The sequence below is a fragment of the Cervus elaphus genome, chromosome 15, assembly GCF_910594005.1.
Source record: "Cervus elaphus chromosome 15, mCerEla1.1, whole genome shotgun sequence".
Taxonomy (NCBI): Eukaryota; Metazoa; Chordata; class Mammalia; order Artiodactyla; family Cervidae; genus Cervus; species Cervus elaphus.
In genome coordinates, this window is record NC_057829.1 from 46,345,708 (window position 1) to 46,364,333 (window position 18,626).

At 36.9% G+C, this 18,626-nt stretch overlaps 1 pseudogene; it reads left to right on the plus strand.

Moving 5' to 3' along the window:
* The first annotated feature begins 729 nt into the window (after positions 1-729).
* Positions 730-16,740, plus strand: LOC122708535 (annotated as a pseudogene).
* The last annotated feature ends 1,886 nt before the right edge of the window (positions 16,741-18,626 follow it).

Here is an 18,626-nt window from a genome sequence, read left to right on the forward strand (position 1 = left end):
AATAATTCATGATGGGGAGCGTACATAGGGTACTCAACAAACATTAATTTCCTTCTCTAATTTATTGAGTACTAGTACATCCCAGGGACGGGGGAGCCTGGTGGGCTGCCGTCTATGGGGTCGCACAGAGTCGGACACGATTGAAGCGACTTAGCAGCAGCAGCAGCAGTACATGCAAAAGAATCTTAAGTGTATAAAGTTCTACATTTTAAGGAGCTTAAAGTATAGTTAAGTACAGATTATATATATATATATGTGTGTGTGTGTGTGTGTGTGTATGGCAGTTACAAAATTTTAGAATAGTCATCTCGGCCTATGCAAAAATTTATCTCTATTTGAAACTGATGTTGGAATTAGAGCCATACAACCTTAGGGCAGTTCTTTTCATTATCATGCCTTTGCTTTCTGTTTGGTTTCCTTAGCATCAAATTTATGAACTGAGAAGCGTGTTCTGTCCCTCATTAGCATTGTATCCCTAGCCCTCTCTGCAGTTGCTCCGTGTGTAATGAATAGACCTAGGTAGGAATGCTTGTCTTCCCAGCGTGGTGTTCTCTCTCTGCACCTGCTCCTCTTAACACTTCACTCCCAAACACAATAATGTTCCCCTGTGGCAACTATTTCCAAAATGAGCCAAACACAGAGCCAGCCAAATGAACCCGTTTGAGATAAATAGGAAATCAAAGCGACTGGGAAGGGAACCATCCCAGGAACCCTGAGGCAGTCTCCCAAATGGGAGACCTGTTAGCAGACCTGGGGAGCGGCCTCACAGAGCTCACTGCACTGTACTCCGGCAGGAGTGCCCACAGGATCTGGGGGTACCGGGTCCCCCTAACGCAGGGAATTATGAACTGCTGTTGTCTCACTGTGAACCCACAGTGGCAGGACTCACACTGTCACTCTTAGGAGGCTTTAGTTCTGAACTGTCCTTGGATGTCCACGGAGCCGATATTAACACTGCAGTGGAGACTCTGCATGTAGTTTTGATTTTTGCTTTCTATAGGGGCAGCCTTGTAGGTCATACAGCCTTCTTGAAGATCTTTTGCTTGACTCTGACCCCGAAAGAATTTCAATATCCAGACACGCAAATCTAAGTTAGAACATTCAATAGACATAACAAAGATTTTATAGACATCTCTCATGTCAGAGACAAAGTGACTCAACATCAAATGACTAAACAGACCATAGTAAAGTCTGTCTGTAGCCTAGCAAGGAGAGACATTTAATTTAAGCAGTAGACTTCTATAGCTAATAAATACTACAGGGTTAATCCATTAGTGATTTTTGACATGAGGAAAGATAAATCATTAACAGGGACATTTTTCTATTTTTTTTTTTTAAAGAGAGTTATCTCTGATTGATCTGTTCAAATATTTTAAGAACTGCTATAAACAAGCATTAATTAAAAAAAAAACACGAAGACTCAGAACTGCCATCAGTCCTTAAATAAAACAGCAACACTCATGTGCAGTTAGGGATATGGTTAATAATTTCTCCTGTTTGGAAACAAACTAAAGTTGTTGTTCAGTCACTCAGTCCTGCTGACTATTTGTGAACCCATGGACTGCAGCATGCCAGGCTTCCCTGTCCTTCACCATCTCCTGGAGCTTCCTCAAACCCATGCCCATCGAGTCGGTGATGCCATCCAGCCATCTCATCCTCTGCTGTCCCCTTCTCCTCCTGCCCCCAATCCCTCCCAGCATCAGGGTCTTTTCAAGTGAGTCGGCTCTTCACATCAGGTGACCAAAGTATTGGAACTTCAGCTTCAGCATCAGTTCTTCCAATGAGTATTCAGGACTTATTTCCTTTAGAATTGACTGGTTTGATCTCCTTTCAGTACAAGGGACTCTCAAGGGTCTTCTCCAACACCACAGTTCAAAACCATCAGTTCCTCAGTACTCAGCCTTCTTCATGGTCCAACTCTCACATCCATACATGACTACTGAAAAAACCTTAGCTTTGACTATACCAATCTTTCTTGGCAAAGTAATGTCTCTGCTTTTTTTATATGCTGTCTAGGTTTGTCATAGCTTTTCTTCCAAGGAGCAAGTGTCTTTTAATTTCATGGCTGCAGTCACCATCTGCTGTGATTTTGGAGCCCAAGAAAATAAATACTGTCACTGTTTCCATTGTTTCCCCATCTATTTGCCATGAAATGATGGGACTGGATGCCATGATCTTTATTTTTTGAATGTTGAGCTTTAAGCCAGCTTTTTCAGTTTCTTTCACTTTCACCAAGAGGGTCTTTAGTTTCTTTTCACTTTCTGCCATAAGGGTGGTGTCATCTACATATCTGAAGTTACTGATGTTTTTTCCCGGCAATCTTGATTCCAGCTTGTGCTTCATCCAGCCCAGCATTTCACATGATGTACTCTACACATGAGTTAAATAAGCACGGAGACAATATACAGCCCTGAAGTACTTCTTTCCCAGTTTGGAATCAGTTCATCGTTCCATGTCTAGTTCTAACTGTTGCTTCTTGACCTGCGTACAGTTTTCTCAGGAGGCAGGTGAGATGGTCTGGTATTTCCATCTCTTTAAGAATTTTCCACAGTTTGATGTGATCCACACAGACAAAGGCTTTAGCATAGTCAATGAAGCAGAAGTACATGTTTTTCTCAAATTTTCTTGCAGAGTAAGACAAAATATTTCAAACTCATGCGTTCTTTAAAAAAAATAACCTTTGTTTTGTTTTATTATGAAATTCACCTATGTTTATTGGGGAACATTTATAAAATGCAGACAGGTTATAAGAAAAAAAATGCCAACTGCAATTACAGCCTCCAGAGACAACAAGTTTTCTGAAATGTAACTTGAGTATAGGCACCAGAGAGTGGTCTTGAACCTTATGTAATTTAAGTGAACAGTCAAACTTGATTGACTATTGAGTCAATGCTGGAACTAAGACACAAACAGCAGCCAAACCTAGAAACTAACTAAATTGTACTTTCCAGGTGACTGTTCTTATTTGTGTTTTTAGAAAACTGCATAGGTTATCCTGGTATACAGTCATGGTTGAAAATAACTGGATTACACACCAAAAATAATTTTTTAAATAATGATAAATAAAATGAAAAAATATTCCATCAAAAGAAATGAGAACGCACAAACTGGATATGTGATTTCTTTTCCTCAGCTGCCAAACATTCTTAAATCACTCAAAGCCTTAAAATAATAGCAGAGAAATCCTGTCCACACAATGCCGCTTTGTGGTAGGAGAGTCCAGGCTTAATCTTCTTGAGACAGTTTCATGCACCTCTGACTAGCTTCTGACCAGAGACTTAAGTGTCAGATTCCTGTTTCTTGGCTACAGCTTCAAACCTCCCCATTAACTGATGACAAGCTGTCTGGTATATTCATTTCCTAGTTTTCAAACTCCTGACTTCAAGTCTCCTGGATTCAATATCCCTTTTATATATTTTTTCTTTGGAAACACTTGTAACTTGTCTTTTTCTTTCTTTCTTTCTTTTTTTTTTTTTTTTTAAGATTGGGAAGAGAGTCTATAGTTTCTCTCTGGGTTTGCTTGGACTTTCTGTTTTCTTCCTCTTAGAAATTCCTTCCTCTTGCCCTGGCCTGGTGGAACTAGCTAGACTAACCTCACTGGGGAAACCAAAGGCCAACAGGCTTGCCCATGACATTCTTTGGAACTCAGATTCTAAGCTGTAAAGAACAACCAAATAAAAGTACCCTATTGGGATACTCTTTGGAGGGCCTCTTTCATTCTTCTTCAAGACTCTGAGTAGGTTTGTATGCACTGATGTGTACTCCTTTATTCATTCATTAAGCAAACATCGATGTTGTTATATTGTTTAATGTTGCCAAGATTTAACAGTAGATTAATGAAATAGGTTCTTCAGTAAACTCTTGCAACATGAAGCTTTGTGTAATGACTCATTACTCACTTAGTAGTCACAAATAAGTAGCTTTCAGTTCTTCTTATAAGTGAAAAATTCATGGTTTGCAGTAAGTGAACTCACAGATCACCTGAACCTTTTCACCAAAATGTGTCTGTAGCCCCCTCCATTTGGAAATAATATATGTATAAATGAATCAAAGAGTCTCCTTAGATACTTAGAATTGCTACAGTGCACAATATGTTACAACCAACTGGGGATAAACTCTTTAATGTAGAAGTTTACCAACCTCTGCCAAAGATCAGACTTAACTTGTCATCTCAGAGTTAGAAGCCAACAGCTGCCTTCTGGAATTGCACTTGACTTCTAAGAACTGGAAGTGATTCATATTTGTTCATGGGATTTTCCCTAACCTTCACTGTGAATACTATCCCAAATAGTTGCTTCCTTTGAATTCAGATAGTTCCATAAAATAGCAGCAATTTAGCAAGTTTAACAGTATGAAGTTTAATAACACAAAGTTGAAAAAACTATTTATTGATCAACTGTACTGATTCTTTCACTCTGAATTTCCCCCAGTCTTCCTTTAGGTCCAGTGGTACTTTGTAGATACCACACTCTGTTAAGCACTTCATGCTTAAATTATTCTCATTTTTCTTGTCATCTAATCTATTAAACTTCTGTTTCTCTTGTGGACAGTCTATTATTGCCAACTCTGTATCCTCAAGGGTGGTATAGACTGGCACAAAGAAACTCCTCAATAAATGTCTGAACAAGTGAATGAATGAGCCCTGCCCTTGTGTGTGGTACTAACATTGGGGAAAGGTGATAAAAATAGCCAATATTCCTTTAGTGCATATATAACTGCATCTTTGGACAAGCATGACACATCAAGGGATATACTTAACAAAGCAATTTATTTTTATCTCCTAGAGACTTTTAAAGTTCTCTCTGTTGAGCTATTTCTTCCTCTGGTCCATTAAATTCTAGTCACTTGAAAAGAAGTTGAGATTCTTGTCAGTAAACAAAATGTTCTTGCTTGTGTTATAGTCATACTTTGAACTCTTTTTTGCATTTAATGTTGAGGCTTCTTCTCAAGGCTGCTGTAGGGGGTGAGAATGGAGGTTTGAGAAGAACTGAAGCTGGGGGTGCTGGGAGTCTCCTTGGAGGCCTTTGTGTGCAGCTAAGGTGTGTCTCAGTAAAGGCTTTGTCATTTGGGAAAAGATGCTAAGGACTCAAAAATTAATCCCAATCCTGCATGATTATAAAGTATTTTATATTTTCTTTTGAGGCTAAAAGAAGTGCTAGCTTTGCTACTTGGCCACGTCCAGCTTTTTTTTCTGTAACCCCATGGACTGTAGCATGCCAGGGTCCTCTGTTCATGGGATTTCCCAGACAAGAATACTGGAATGGCTTGCCATTTCCTCCTCCAGGGGATCTTCCTGACTCATACATTGAACCTGCATCTCCTGTGTCTCCTGCAGGTGGATTCTTTACCCACTGAGCCATTGAAGAAGCCCCAAGAAATTATTCTCTATTAATTTTGATACTGGACAGTGGTGATTAGGAGGTAAGCAATCAGCTTGTCATCTTGAGACTCTTTTGTGGAACTAAGCATTTTATTATTGTTATTTTTCTTTATTTTATTGTTTTAGTATGTGGAGTCATTTCCCTTACAGCTTTCAGAGTGCCAGAAATTGGTAGAGGCAGACAGAGTCAGGTCCAGCTGAAAAGAGCTGAAGTCTCTATGGGGTTGGCTCTGAGGAGCAAGTAGGCCTGCTGGAGGCCTTTTTACCTTGCAGAACCCCTTCTTCAGGGTAAATTACAAAGATAGTCAAAAGGGAGAAGCTGCCCTATCGTGCTCTGAGGTCAGTACTACCCTGAGGACCACAAACACCTGTCCAGCACCTATCCGAACTTACATCCACTTCGCAGAGACGTCAGGAACGGGGTTCTCTCCTGCTTCAGAGCTCTTGTCTTTGTGTAGGTGGTGTTTTGCTTTCACATCTGCCTTGTGGGGACTTCTGCCAAGGGAACATGGGAGCTTTGTATACTGATTTTATCCATGAAAGAAGCAAAATTGGGCAGAAGCCCAACTGTAGAAAAGACCCCTGTCACAGATGCTGACCTCCAGATTTTCAGAGCTACCCTGCTTTCATCACCCCCTCTCTGGTTTAGCGGATCACGCCTGCATGCACACTTAATCTCTTCAGTTGTGTCCAACTCTTTGCAACCCTATGGACTGTAGCCCACCAGGCTCCTCTGTCCGTGGGATTCTGCAGGTGAGAATATTGGAGTGGCTTGCCATGCCCTCTTCCAGGGATCTTCCCAACCCAGGGATCGAACTCGTGTCTCCTGTGTCTCCTGCATTGCAGGTGGATTTTTACTGCTGAGCCACCAGGGAAGGAGGGAGTGGGGCATGGGCAACCTGTAGTTCATGCTAGAAGTTAAGTTATAAGGGAAAGCAAACCATTTCCTCCCAATGTCTGGTTGTGGCACCTTTGAGGAGCTTTTAAATTGGGTAGATTGAGTAATATACGCTCACCATAGCAACACAGCACACACTTTGAATGGGAGTCGCAATGCTTTGTTTGTATCCTCACCAAGAGAATTTGGAAAGAAAGATTCCAAATCTTCCAGACATACCTCTTTGGTCTTCATTACTCTCTCTTATGGGGGGCCAGCATGTCTCAAAAAGTTTCCTCTGGGTATCTCCCTTTATCCATATTACATATCCAATTTGCTTCTGTAGGATCTTGAGCTGTTGCCTGGTTAAATCCTGTTTCTTAGTCAGTAAAATTGATGATAACAATAGTACCAACATCATTAGTTTGTTGGAAGGATTAAATGAGATCAAGTAGTCAATGTACTAAAGTACGAGTACATTGGCACGGTTAACTATAAAAATGATGATTATGATTGTGATTATACTTGACAAGTTTAATTCTGTTTCAAATATATCATCCACTCATAATTTAAAAGAGTACTTAAAACAATCCCTGTGTTTCAGGAGCAAACATATATGAAGAAGGTGTATTACTCATGTATGTATGAGTATACATAATGAAAATATATAGGTTAAACTGTCAGTAGTGCAGTCTCTCTGTTTTAGAATTACAGGTGCTCTTGTTTACCTTGTTTTGGATGATTTAAATTTTCCAATATTTTTAAGTTAGTTATTAAAATAAGTCAGTAATAATGTAAATTATATTTTCTTTATTTTTAATTATTTACTTTTTTAGGTAGAGAGTTTGACAGCAGTTTCCTCAGTCAAGGGTTATTCTAAATGTAGTCAGCTAGGCTTAGTGTTAGCCTGAGCACTGTAGAAGATTCCGCAACGAAACACTAACTGTGTCAACAGGTAATAAAAATATGAAGGGTGAGGGGAAGACAATGAACCCATTGTCTGCCTTTATGTGGAAAATCAGTATACTGCTGGTGATATTCCATTCATTGTTAAATTAGATGTGGCTTTATTTCCTAAACCGGAAACACTAGTAAGCAGCTACCAATTTCAGATTTCATCTGACTTCAGAGTTGGAATGAAGGTACTTTGTCTCCCCTCCAGATCTCCAGATCCTCTAATTAGATATCTTTTACAGTGTTTGGCTGAGGATGGAATAGGCTATGCAGGGGTGGGGAGGGGGTGTAGCATGGGCATGATGCTTCTTCCAAATTCAAACAAGCCCTCTCTAATTCTGCACATGGCCAACTGTATACTATGGTTCTTTATAGGTGGCAAGCAAGAGATAACGATTCTGTTAATTAAAGGGGATAAGAGAGACTGGTTGGGGGTGAGGGGGACTCATAGAAGTGAAGGAAACACTAAAGAAGAGGGTTCAGAATCACAGAAGTCGAGGGCTAGTATGATCCCCAGGGTGATGAAGTCTAGTCAACAGTCTTAACAGTGGCATACTTCTGGGAAGAATATGATAATTTTGTTTTGCTCTCTTAATATCTCTATTCAAGATGCAAAATCCAACAAGAATGTGACATTGGCCTGGCTTACATCTTGTGCTCATCCACTTCAGGGGGAAGACAGACAGCTTGGTCAATGGTTCTCTAGACAGTATAGAAGGGTGAAGAATATTACTTACTCTGCCAGTTGAAAGGAAAATAGTTATTCTGCAGCAAAACAACTGGTAACAATGACACCACTTTTCCTCCTCAACCACATGACTTAAAATAGCTTCCACATTTTCTCTTTTGAAAATGGGCATAGCAATACCTGTCCCTCTTCAACTCCTGGTGTGGTTTGAGGTCAGGAAAGATAATGAGCTTTGCAGAGAGGTGTTATTTAGTAAGCAATAAAATGTTATTTAGTAAGCAATAAAGCTAGAAATTACAGTCAACAAAAAACAAGATAAAATAAGAATAACTGCTATTCTCTCCAGAGTTTAGGATCTGAAAAAAGGTGAACATTTATCTATCCAATCTGGTAAATAAGAGAACAATATCTAATGATCAGTATTTATACTTTACTAGCTTGTCCTTGGTCTAGCAGTTTAACAGATATGATAAATGCAATCAGAATCTTAATTCAATGCTCAGAATGGCTTGCTGCTCATCTTGACCTGAGGTTGTAGCTGTATCTTTTTCTCACTCTTTCTCTCTATATTTTTCTCTTAAATATGTTAGGGAATATTTATTACTTAATTTTCTTCCTACAAGGGAGGAGATATCAATACAGTATTCAAAAGAGTTGCTAACATTGTAAAAACTGTGTTCCTAAGCATCTTTTTTTTTTAATCATTGAAGTTGATCCTGATGATTGAATGTCTACCCTGATATCTTTCAAAGAAAATCCCTCAGAAGGAGTGATTCAGATGTTGAAGAACTGACATTTTCTAGGTTGTTATGAAATATGTTTTTTAAGAAGGAAAATCCTGGATGGAAGGGCTCTGAGAAGTCACAGTTAACTGGGGAATCAAGATACAGAGGCTCTGTAATCGTCCTGAAATTTATTCTTTTTTTTAAAAAAATATAGCAATATGTGGTGTTTGGCTCTTCTAAAGAACAAGAAAAATAGCTATTTTTATTGAATATTTTCAATAAAATGAGTTTGAGCAAACTCCAGGAGATGGTGAAGGACAGGGAAGCCTGGCATGCTCCAGTTTATGGGGTCACAAAGAGTCATACACGACTGAACAACTTAACAACAACATTGAATATTTTATGTAACTTGCTTTGTACTCCCAACAATATGCCTCTGAGATTTTTCATGTCAGTGCAGTATTCTTTTATGTATTAAGTAGCATTTTATATTTGGAAATGCCATAATTTGTTTCATGATTCTAGCTTTGATGGATAATTTGTTTCTGAGTTTTCATTATTATAAATAATCATGGTATTATTTTCCATCTACATACCTCCTTTTGCACATGCATAAATACCTCTAGTGGTAAGTGTGTGCAAAATACACACATACAGAATTCTCAATCAATTTCAAGTTTATGTTTATGAATGGATAATCAATTTTTTCAACACTTCCTGGGCTATTCATCTTTTCTACACTAAATTGAAGCTCAATTTTATACTAAACTCTCTAGCTTGTTTCATAGTCTTATTTATTTAAATATTTGTTTATTTAACTTTAATTATATATTTTATTTGCATTATTGTGATTTATCACATGATAATTTGAAAATTGCCTTGGCTGTTTCCTGCATATACACTTTTATGCAAAATGTTGAAATTTTGATTGGAATTACATTTTCAGATAAATTTAGATAATCTTTCTGGGCTTTCTTGGTGGCTCAGTGGTAAAGAACCCACCTGCCAATGCAAGATACAGGGGTTTGATCCCTGGATTGGGAAGATACCCTTAAGAAGGAAATGGCTACTCACTGCAGTATTCTTGCCTGGAAATCCCATGGACAGAAGGAGCCTGGAGGGCTACAGTCCATGGGGTCACAAAAGAGTCAGACATGACTTAGCAACTAAATGACAGCCATTTTTCTAATACTGTATTTACATTAAAAAATATTTCTGCTTGTTCAAAGCTTCTTTTACATTCTTCAGTATATATTACAGTAATTTTAATTCAGTCCACATTTTCATTGTTAATACAGAAATGCACTCGAGTTTTGTGTGTTGATCTTCTATCTGTCACTTAGCTGAATTCACTTGTTAATTCTATGAAATTTTAAACAGATTACTTTTGATTTTCTACATAGGCAATCATTTCATCTGTGAGTAGAGATAATCTTATTTTTCCCTTTCTTATATGATGCCTTTTTTTTTTTTTCTTGCCTTGTTGTTGTGGCTAGTATATCCAGTACTATGTTGAGTAAGAACAATGATAGAAGTCCTTGCCAAATTCTGTCTTACAGAGAAAACACTCTCTCACGGTTTTTTATGTTAAGAGTAGTTTTTTTTCTTTTTTCAGATGCTCTTTATCAAGTTGAGGGAGTCCTTTATCATTTCTCATTTCCTGAAAACTATTATGAATGAATTTTGTATTTTATTAAGAGTTATTTTCCTACATCTATTGATATGATGATATGGTCTTTCTTTTTTAATCTGTTGATTTGCTGAAGTTCATTGATTGGTTTTGGAATATTTAGCTTTGTGTACATGAAATCAATCCTACTTGATCATGGTACACAACTCCTTTTCTATATTAATGAATTAAATATACTGATATTTTCTTAAGAACTTTTGGGCTTCCCTGAGAGCTCAGTTGGTAAAGAATCTGCTGCAATGCAGGAGACCCCAGTTTGATTCTTGGGTCAGGAAGATCTGCTGGAGAAGGGATAGGTTACCCACTCCAGTATTCTTGGGCTTCCCTGGTGGCTCAGCTGGTAAAGAATCCATCTGCAATGTAGGAGACCTGGGTTAAATCCCTGTGTTGGAAAGATCCCCTGGAGAAGGAAAGGCTACCCACTTCGGTATTCTGGCCTGGAGAATTCCATGGACTGTATAATCTGTGAGGTTGCAAAGAATCAGACATGACTGAGCAACTTTCACTTCACTTTGTGTCTAAATTCATGAGAAACATTGGGGTATGTGTGTGTCTCTGTGTGTATCTCTGTGTGTAGTTTAAAATGAAAAATAAAAACGTTAGAGAGTGTTAGATGATGAATTAAATGATACAATATACTTTTTTAAAAAAGACTCCTCAGACTGTTATAAGAATACTTGTATTGGTATAGAATGAAAGATAGAAAGCTAGCAGGTAAAATAATTTGGAGGATGCTGTAGTGGTTGGAAAGTGTGTGGTAGAGCAAGTATAGATAGTTTTCACTTTAGAAATGAGTAAGAAGCACAATTAGTTCCTAGATCTTAGTCTCCAAATACCACCCTCTAACAAATGAAATAAAGTCTCCTTGGAGAAATAGCTGAACTTCACAAGAATGAGGTGAACTTGAAATATCTTGTGGTATTTAATAGAAATTAACATATTCAAAGTATGGTGGAGACATATTAGAAAGATGTCATCTTGAAATAGTTCACATAGGCCAAATATAGTATAATTAGAGAATGAAAAAAACAATGACAGTACTACAGTAAACAAACTGAATAAGAGGAATACACAAGTCCATTGTGAATACAATAATAAGTAAACAAATATGGGAAAAGGAAATATCTTTAGAGTAGAATGTCAGTCAACAAACAACATATGCCTGAGAAGCTTAATACCCATTCATTCATTGACACAGACTTGTGTGCTACCAGTGGATAACTCCATGGAACAAAGCTCTTATAGAACTAATTTTCTTATTATTATGATGTGTTAGCAGGAAGATTGCATAACAATAAATTTTACCTTTTATTTTCTCTTTCCACTTTTTCTTGATGGCAGTGTATGGAATGGGGGAGAGATTCCTCCTATAGGAAGTGACTTTTTTCCACACAAAACTTTTGAATCATTAAAGTTTTCTCATAATAAATTGTGGTAAATCTTAGTGATTATCAACTGTTAATTTTCTTAAAAAATAGCATCTGTTTGGATCAATCCCTTTATAGTTTCTCTTTCCAAATTTGTTAATTATCAATATAAAATAGTTTCTAACTGAGGAGGCATTAGGTTATAATATTGAATTTAAAAATCAATATAGATAACCTAATTTTGTGTGATGTACTTTTATAATTTTAATGGTTATAAGAAACAAATTGTTATGTCAAGGCAGAAATTGATGAGGCAAATATTTTGTAATAAGCTTTTGTTATTATGGATTATTTTGTACTATTGTGTAACTTGTTTATTTCATTACATCTTGGCACATACATAAAATTAATTTTCTTAGCAGTTTCTCAAGAATGACTGTGCTGGTCCTGTAAGAGTTTCTAGTGAGTCATTTACTGTAATTGTTCTGTTAATTAATTTATAAACATTTATTTTCAAAGGCTTCTCCACTTAACAAGTAATAGCATATATGTTCTACCCAAACAAACCGAGGTGGTAATAATTATAAATTTACAGTCAAGATAGTTTCTTCTAATTTAAGTTTTCTCTTTCAATGATCATATTAGGTGTATTAGAAATAATCATTACTGGAAGCATGTTAGTAAAACATATTGTTCATAAATGCAGTTGAATGTCATTTGAGTTTTGCAGGATTCCAGAAGTGAAATAGCTTGCTAGACTATAGCACTTATCATCTGGTATTTCACCACTAACTTTCCCATTTTTCATTAATAAATATTTGCTATACTTTTGCATTTAGGGCAAATTATTTGCAAAATTGCTCTAACTATTTAGAAACTTTATTATTACCACTTAATTATTTTCTACATTTTAGAAAATGTTCTTCTAATGCTATCATATGAGAAAGATATTTTAGAAGAGCTATAAGTTTTGAATGTGTACACAAGTGTACCATATTCTTTCTTTGCTCTCACTGTTCTATACTGCTAGCAAAATAAACAACTTGATAAATTAGGAAGAGTAGACAAAGATTTATTGAACTTATTTATTAATAAGCTAGACCAGGGACCCAGCTGCTTATTATTGTATTAAAATGCATTTTCTACCTCAAGGGAAAATCTTATTGCAAGTAAGATTGAAATAGTTTTGAAAATACAGGGAAACAGTGCTATAGTTGTAGTTTTCAAATGTGTTAGATTATTTTCAATAAAAAATTGTTAAAATGCAGATTTAAGAGACAGATTCAGTAGCTCTGAGACCTTTATTTTGTATGTATGTATTGGACTAAATGGTCTCTTGGCCTCCTTAAACATTCTATGAATATTGGCATTTCTAATTTTCAGATTTATGTTTCTTGTTAAACTTTAGAATCATTCTGCTTAAGCCTAGAAGCAATTATCTACTTGATGATTGCAATTTGATAAAGTCAACTCAAAATAACAGTCTTTATGGAAAACCTGTTATAAGCAAGGAATAATAAAGAAATGTCCTTATGAATTAGGTCTGTGATATTATCAAATCAGAATTACTGGACCTGGACAAGATCTTAGGGAGTATGTCATAGAAAACCTTCTTGCTGGTCTTGTGGGGTTGGCCTTTGTTCTCTCAGGAGATGGTCTCTAAAGCTCAGAATGGGACTTCTCTGTCTTTTGAACCAGCAACCAACTCTCTCATATTTGGGACTGAATCACCAAGCACAAGTCCAAACTCAAGGAATCCAAATTTTTTTAAAAGGTGCAATTAAAAGTAAATGGAGGAGAGGGAGGGGGGAGGGGGGATCGGGATGGGGAATACGTGTAAATCTATTGCTGATTCATGTCAATGTATGACAAAACCCACTGAAAAAAATAAATTAATTAATTTAAAAAAAAAAAAAAAAAAAAGTAAATGGAGATTGAAAAAGTCTTGTTCACCTGTGGTGGTTACTGTTGAATGTACCAGATAGTGCCCTGAACCTAAACTTGACATGGAATGAAAAAAAAATCCACACTTAATGCCACAGTTATTTACATATGTTTGTCCTTTAAGTATGGACAGATTTCAGAGAATTCAGGGCAATGATCAGGCTACTAATAACTCAGGGGACCAAATAGTGCCCACAGATACAACACTGTCTACCTGTTTCTAATTTTCAATAGTTTGGAAGTGTGATGAGGAAGAAGAAAGGTTATTCTCTAATCACTCCTTTCTCTGGTCGCTGTTCAAATTACCCACCCCCAGCACTGGCCTACCCAGTCAGAGGTCCAGGAATCCTACTTTCATTTCCATCCCCCTTTCTTTCTGCAAGAACCAGCTCTGTGGCTTTAACTTAGAACTTGAGTCTATCTTTGTGATAAAAAATCAATATATCTGGAGTCTGTTTTTCTTTTTATGTGCTAACTGATTTTTTGATCTTTAGAAACCTACAGATTTATGATTACCAAGACGTACAGAATAGAAAAGACTAATCATAAATGTGGGGACACATATATAGAGAAGTTTTATGTCCTCATTTTTGTATTTTTGGACATAGAATGTACAAAGCACTGCAGGTGTTTAGTTTAGGGACAACTTGGGGGAAAAACTGTGAGACTTTCTTATGTTCCAAAAAGGGGAAGAGAGAAGAGGGAGGAGAGAAACACTGGCCAGAAACAAGAATTTTCACAGAAGAATTATAAAGCAGTGGTTGGGGAGGGAATGGAAATTTCCCATCTCCTGATGCTCCTTGCATAAACATCCTTGGGAGGACTTGTCTCTGACATTCAGCCACTATCTATTGACTAGTCTTATGGAACATGGCTCCTAGAACATCATACAGAGCTTGGAGTAAGGGAAAAATATTAGAACTAGAGGAGTTGCAGTTGCTGATCTTGCCATAGTAATCAAACAACTGAAAGAATGTTTCAGTAAGAATCTTGTTAATAGTCTAAGTTCTATAGAGTGATATTTTAGAGTCAATAATTTACCTCCAGGAGATTAAATAGCAGCTGTCCTGATATTTAGGGGATGTTTTATAAAATACTCATGAGAGTTTTAGAAAAGTCACAGTTAAGGAAAATGTGTTTTTCTTCCAGGGCATATTCTATCCTTGTTACTAAATGCTTAATTTCAATATTTAACACTCTAATTTCAGAGTTGATTTGTATTTAAAGAACAAATGTAGAAAGCTCTATTTCTGAAAAAAATAATTGATTGTATACAACTACTGCTCTCTGCATGTACTTGGTACAACGTATATATTGTCTTGTCATTCAGGAGGATTTATAAGAGATATGCATTCATGCTCAGTCCACTAAATCACGTCCAACTCTTTGCAACACCATGGACTGTAGCCCACCATTCTCCTCTGTTTACCGAATTTCCCAGGCAAGAATACTGGAATGGTTGCCATTTCCTCCTCCAGGGAGTCTTCCCAACCCAGGGATCAAACCCATGCATCCTGCATTGGCAGGTGTGTTTTTTTGTTTGTTTGTTTTTTTTACCATGGAGCCACCAGGGAAGCCCATAAGAGATTAGCTTCTCCTTTATTCATACAAAATGCTGCCAAGGGAATAAACTTGAATTTCAATAAATCTGAGTCAAATCCTTAGTTGAGTGATTTCAGGCCATTTACTTAGCTGTTTAGGGCCTCATTTGCAGATGGAAATTCCATTCCTCTGTGTGTGTGTGTGCATGCATGTGTACATTCATGCTCAGGCCTGTTGTACTCTTTGCAGCCCCATGGACTGTAGCCTCCAATCTACTCTGTCCTTGGGATTTTCCAGGCAAGAATACTAGAAAATTGCCATTTCCTCCTCCAGGGGATCTTCCCAACCCAGGGATCGAACTCAAATATCCTGTGTCTCCCGCATTGCAGGTGGATTCTTTACCTGCTGAGCCATCAGGGAAGACACATTCCCATGGGAATAATGAGTGAGTACCCATCTCATAGAATTGCAAAAATTAAATGAAATAAGTTTTAAATGAATATTAGCTATCATTATTATTAACTGTGTGGATTAGATCTCATTAAGTGTCAGAGGTAAGATAAAAATTAGGTAGTCTGGCTTGATACCTTGGTCTTAGAACCACTGCATTATTCTCTATATATGACATACAATGGATATTCAGAGAAGAGTTAAGATGAAAGAGGAAGATGCTTTTGCTCATTGAAGTATCAAAGATCATCTCAGAGACAGTAACATTTAGTTTCTTAAAATGTTTATTGTATGTGTGTGTGCTAAGTCACTTCAGTTATTTCCACCTCTTTGTGACTCTATGGACCACAGCCTGCCAGGCTCCTCCATCCATGGGATTCTCCAGGCAAAAATACTGGAGTAGATTGCCATGGCCTCCTCCAGGGGATCTTCTTGACCAGAGATCAAACTCACGTCTCTTACATATTCTGTAACATTGGCAGGCAGGTTTTTTTTTTTTTTTTTTTAAATCATTAGCACCACCGGGAAAGCCCAAAAAATGTGTACTAAAACATTAAAAATTTGGAGGCTGTGGCAGGAAAAATGGAGGACAGGAAGGTGGCAGAGCAGTGAACTGGGGCCACCAGAGGATCTCAAGAAGCAGCAAAAAAATCTGGGAAAGCTAAGACTGTTTCTTCCAGTAATGGAGGGGGAAATACAAGCCTTAGTGCTGAGAATCAATAAGTAGAAGAAGCTGCAGACCTCCCACCAAAGCCTACTAAGATCTCCAACTTTGGATTTCCTGAACTTGGAGGTAGTTGGCAGTCTACCAACTTGGTAGGTAGTCAGATGACAAAGAAAGCCCTATCCATTGAACATGGTTTAAGTAAGCCTAAAGAAACCTTTCCAACACTTACTCCAGTAACTATTTTGGTAGCAACAGCTTAAATGAGGATGAAAATAGTGAACCAGAGGAAATGTCTCCAGAGGCAAAGATGAGAATGAAGCCTACTGGATGGGATACACCAACAGCAGCAGGACCAAATTCCATCAATAAAGGACATGGGTTTTCTGATAATTAGAATAGCTATGAAAGTGAAATATAAGATCTCATCTTAGAAATGTCTATGACCAAAATGATTAAACTGTGTGTTTTGAAAATGGGGCATGGGGTGGGTGTCAAGGTAAAAGGAACACTTTCCTTTTTTAAAGAATGGCATTAGACTCTTTGGAGCAGTGTTTTTTCTTTTAAAGACTGAGTGGTACACTAATAAGTGAGAATTTGAAATTAGAGGTAATTTGTGTTTTATATACAAATTTTAAGACATTTACTAATTTTGTAGTTTCATGTGATTAGTTTCCAAAGTTAATAGATAATTTAAAAAATCAGAAATGTTATCTTTCTAAGAATTGCATATTTTTAGATACAACTATTAGCACATTAAGAAGGCAGCAAAAAGTTGTCTGTTTAAACTGTAAGCAATTGCTCTAACTTAACTCCTGTGTTACCAATGCTGTCTGGCTCCCAGGAACAAACACAGAAAGAAGGGAGTATTTGTATTGGGAGGAAAATGTTACTGGATATATTAACTGAAAAAATAAATTAGATAAAATTAAAATACAGCTCTTTTTTCCCCTAATGGCATTTATTTTGCTTCAAATCATCAGAGACTACTTATTGCATTGCTATCAGTGGATACAGATGTGTACCAAGCTCTTTAAAAAGAATATTTAAAAATTTATATAAACCGTTGAGAATTTAAAATAACATGCTTCATTTTAAAGGGTCTTCTCTATCTTTATTATTCTTCAGAGAACAGCCATTTGCTACCAGAGTAAATAGTTATATTGCATGTGCTTCTCTAGGTTTTTGTTATCTAGTTCTGTTAACATTTCCACCAGCTCTCGAGGAAAATCATAAAGAAGCTATTTCTTCTGAAAAAGGAAGCTACCATCAGCAATTTAAATGTAAATAATAGTTAAATGTTTGGCTGTTATTTTTTTTTAAGGGTATAAACACCAAAAAAAGGCAACATTGTATGAAGATAGAAAATAAGAAGGATATATATTTGTGGATTTATCAAATCATTTATGTTACTAACTTGTGAAATCCAATTTGTTCTGAACTAATTTATAGGAATTCTTATTTAACACAAAGCGTTTGACTGTGTGGATCACAACAAACTGTGGGAAATTCTTAAAGAGATGGACATACCAGACCAGCTTACTTGCCTCCTGAGAAGTCTGTGTGCAGGTCAAGAAGCAACAGTTAGAACCAGACGTGGAACAATGGACTAGTTCAAAATTGGGAAAGAAGTACATCAAAGCTGCATATTGTCACTCTGCTTTCTTAACTTATATGCAGAGTACATCATGTGAAATGCTGGGTTGGATGAATCACAAGCTGGAATCAAAATTGCTGGGAGAAATATCAACAGCCTCAGATATGCAGATGATACCACGCTAAGGGCAGAAAGCGAAGAGGAACTAAAGAGCCTCTTGATGAAGGTGAAACAGGAGAGTGAAAAGCCTGGATTAAAACTTAGCATTCAGAAAACCAAGTCATGGCATCTAGTCCCATCATTTTCATATATATAGATATATACACACATATGGCTGATTCATGTTGATGTTTGACATAAGTCAACACAGTTTTGTAAACCAGTTATCCTTCAATTAAAAAAAAATTAAAATAGAAAAACAAAAGTACTCAGCATTCTTAAAACCAAGATCATGACATCTGGTCCCATCCCTTCATGGCAAATAAATGGGGAAAAAGTGGAACGAGTGATAGATTTTATTTTCTTGAGCTCCAAACACTGTGGACAATGACTGCAGCCATGAAATTAAAGGACACTTGCTCCTTAGTAGGAAAGATATGACAAACCTAGACAGTGTATTAAAAAGCAGGGACACCACTTTGCTGACATAGGTCTGTATAGTCAAAGTTATGGTTTTTTCCAATAGTCACGTATGGGTGTGAGAGTTGGATCATAATGAAGGTTGAGCACTGAAGAACTGGTGCTTTCA